Source organism: Lytechinus pictus, chromosome 2 (genome assembly GCF_037042905.1).
Source record: "Lytechinus pictus isolate F3 Inbred chromosome 2, Lp3.0, whole genome shotgun sequence".
Classification (NCBI taxonomy): domain Eukaryota; kingdom Metazoa; phylum Echinodermata; class Echinoidea; order Temnopleuroida; family Toxopneustidae; genus Lytechinus; species Lytechinus pictus.
In genome coordinates this window covers 29,436,512-29,440,394 of record NC_087246.1, presented here as the reverse complement: position 1 = coordinate 29,440,394, position 3,883 = coordinate 29,436,512, and the positions used below count along the sequence as shown (strand labels likewise).

Sequence of the window (3,883 nt, the reverse complement as noted above, 5' to 3'; positions counted from 1 at the left end):
CTATGAAATAAGGGTCATGACTTTGACTTATTGTTATCTTTTTATATACATGTATCTTCAATTTTAGAATGCATCGTAGAACGCTTGAATTATAAATGATGCTGTTTATTATATGTTTCATTGTTTCAAATCAAATCACAAAATTTACATATAAACAGACAATTATTTGAAAAACAAAAGAAAAAAGTGACAAGAACAGTTGATTTAAGCACTGATGATATTTCTTTATAACTGTCATCGTCACCTTTCTTGTTGCCAGGTAACGCACTGGAATCATCCAAATTTCCACGCCTACTTCCCGACCGCAAACTCATTTGCCGCGATATTAGGGGACATGGTTTCAGATGCAATAGCATGTGTTGGATTTTCGTGGGTGAGTATTATAATTATAATTACGATCATGATAATTTACACAGTCGCACATAATAATTCTCAGCAGATACGACTTAACGAATACATCAGCAACTAATTCAAGAATGTATAAAACCATCGTGATGATCCGTTGTAATCCGCTATAGATCCGCTTGATTTTCTTTCAAAACGTGAAGCAAAATTGTTTACCCAACAAAATGTGATTGTTTTAGTGATGGGAAATTAGTAAAAATACTTTATTATTGCTAACAGAGTGATGTATTATTCAATCAATAATCTCGATTTCAATATTAAGCCATTGTCACGATTTCCGTACGACTGCCAGAAAGCTTTATTGGTCGTGCGACCGTCTCCATATTTTTTTAATCGAAAAAAAAAGCTTACGACCGACCGCTTATATGCCTTACGAGCGCTCGCAGTTGTTGCAGGCGGTCGCACGAACTTGAGATCGACGATCGTAACTAGTCACATTGGAAATTAATACTTGTTCAAAATAATCCTGGACCCTGTTGCAAAAACAATTACTATTATGGTAACTTTGCCATCCAATGGTATCTACCATGCATGGTAACAGTGCTCATCAGCCAATCAAAATCAAGGATTCCTTCAAAGATACCATTGGATAGCAAAATGCCATGATAGTAACTTTTATGCAATGGGGTCCAGATGTAACAAAATGGCCATTAATTTAATGTTGCGATCTGTAGAGACTAATCTTGTGACGATAAGAACGTGTACGACCATTGTGCGGTATACACTATATTTGGGTATAGCGTGTATAGTGCAAATGGTTACTTAGTAGCTGCATTCATTAATAATTAAGTAATATATATTTTTATTTACATATTTCTTTAGCGCATGATATCTATAAAATACATAATAACATTTATGAGCCGCTGATGATCCATAGTTGCCTATATTCAATGGCGCTCTATTACCTCTGCTTTAGCTCAAGCTGCTAAAGGCGCTCCGCGCATTCAAGGAATGCGTGTACACATTCACCTCACCTGGGTTGAGTGCAGCACGAGGTGGGTGAATTTCTTGTTGAAGGAAAACAAGCCTTGGCTGGGATTCGAATCCACGTCCATCTGATTGAAAGACGGGAGTCGTAACCACCAGACCATCACACTCTGGCACACTTTGGCATATAAACTCTGTCCCAAAAAAAGATTATCTCTCAATTATTGATGGGGTAGTTATAATCCATGACACTCGTAAGACAAGATCGTGTATATTTTAGTACTACCACTATCATCCAAAAAGCGCCCAATCGCATGGTCTCACGTCCTAGCATGTTATGACCAAGTTTTCAGCTATGATTGGAGTGCACGAATCATGATTGGCGTCATTCTGCACGAGCAGAATCACCGATGTAATGATCTTGTTCCAATCAATTTGATCGCAATTGTGACTGATTTCCTGCTAACTGATGAAATCGATGGCAAACAAATAAAAGCTTTTTTCAGAATTTTGCGACCAAAAAAGTCCATAGAAAAAAGTCCATAGATATGAAAACAAACGATAATTATATTATTATTTCTTTTTCTTCTTCTTCTTCTTCTTTTTTTTTTCTTCTTCTTCTTGATAGATTGCCAGTCCAGCGTGCACAGAACTTGAGATGATGATGATGAATTGGTTAGGGAGGATGCTGAAGCTTCCTGCATCGTTCTTATTCAATGAAGAGAGCCAAGGAGGGGGCGTTATACAGGTAAACAGGAAGATGGATGTAGGGAAAAAAAACAAGAGAACATATGCATTTAGATTCTCTGGCGTATATGAGATATTTATGCACGTCAGGATCGCAGGGGGAAAAAAAATCCTGGGGCTGTTTCAGCATTGACTAAATTGTCAGTGCTGATAATTTCAGTGAAATCCTTGGTTTTGAATGGCTGGAAAGCACTGGCCTCTCATTACTATACTACGGTAACTATCTGATAATGACAACTTTCATGAAAAGGTCCTCTGATTACTAAAACTGAGGGGGGTCATCAAAATTCTACCGGGGAGGCACTCTGCCCGTCCTGCCCTCTTATGCACGCAAGTGTTCAAAAACCCTGAAACTTCATATACTTGGTATAAATCAAATCATTAAAATAACAAATATGATAATGGTATCATAGGTAGATGATCGTGATTAAAAAGTAGATTGATTATGATAAAACTAAATACACAGGATTTCCTAGAATGACACTCAGAATTGTGATTATTTACCGTCTCTCCCCCCCCCCCCCTCCCGCCCCCCCCCCCCCCCCCTCTCCCACTCTCTCTCTCTCTAAAGGGCACAGCGAGCGAGGCGACTCTTGTAGCTTTGCTGGCAGCCAAGATGAAAACAATTCGACAGAAGATAGACGAAGATCCCAGTCTTGATCAGTATGACGTCATGTCAAAACTTGTCGTATACACTTCAGATCAGGTAGGCCTATATATCTCACTCAATATAAGACTGTATTTTTGTGCTTCTTTTTAGTGCAGTTGAACGGATTTAATATCCCTCATGGAAATATCATTAATAATGTATATAGATTATATCTTTTTATCCCAACAGTGTGGTGGCATTTCCTATACCCCACGATTTTTTTTTGCCAACTCTTGCAAACAAATTGATTGTTTTAACATTTTATGACACACGAGCCCTAAAATGCTATACAAATTCTCGCCTTGCATATCATGTTCATTATTCGATGTATATCTGTATAATTGAAAAGGAGCAAAGAAGGAATCATTTCAATCTTTATTTTTCAATGTGTATAGCGACGGTGATCATGCCATGCATCTGGGGTGGGTCGTTTCATTATATTTGTCATCATTGGCATCTCACAAGATGTACGCCAGCTCTTTTGGCTTTTGATTGGATGAGAAGCACAAATGTTCGACAATTACTATGGTGCATGTGAGAAAATCACAACTTGTCAGTGCTGACAACTACCATGAAACGGTCCTATTGACCCAATTCGATAGATCAGATTCATGTGACTAATAGTAATAAGAGGGCCATCACCCGGTCATTGTGTCATGCACAGGATCCTATGTGGAAGGAGATCAAAGTGAATGAAATATAAGAAATGAACGAAATTTTTTTAAAATAAGTTCACTTTCAATCGTTTGACATTTACTCCCCCCCTGTTACACACACAAATGTAATAATCGCCCACAAATGTAATAACGCCCACAAATGTAATAACACTTTACCCACAAATGTAATAACACTTTACCCACAAATGTAATAATTTCACCCACAAATGTAATAATGACTATACCCACAAATGTAATAGATTTGAAGGGATTTTTAGCGAATCCGTTTTAACTAAAATCCTATAGTAATACGTTCATATAGCACAAAACAAAAGTGCAAAATCTTTTTTCCAGACCCGGTTAATTAAAAAATTATAATATAAGTCCAAAGTCTTTTTTCCGTACCCGGTTGTTTCAAAAATTATAATATAAGTCCAAAGTCTTTTTTCCAGACCCGGTTGTTTCAAATATTAGAATATAAGTCCAAAGTCTTTTTTCC

General features: G+C 37.3%; 1 long non-coding RNA gene across 1 annotated transcript; it reads left to right on the top strand.

The window, feature by feature from the left end:
- Nucleotides 1-264: 264 nt before the first annotated feature.
- LOC135153290 (uncharacterized) lies at nucleotides 265-2,809 on the top strand. Its single transcript, XR_010292746.1, has 3 exons — nucleotides 265-373; nucleotides 1,961-2,080; nucleotides 2,651-2,809. It is a non-coding gene; the product is annotated as an uncharacterized LOC135153290 (long non-coding RNA).
- Nucleotides 2,810-3,883: the final 1,074 nt, after the last annotated feature.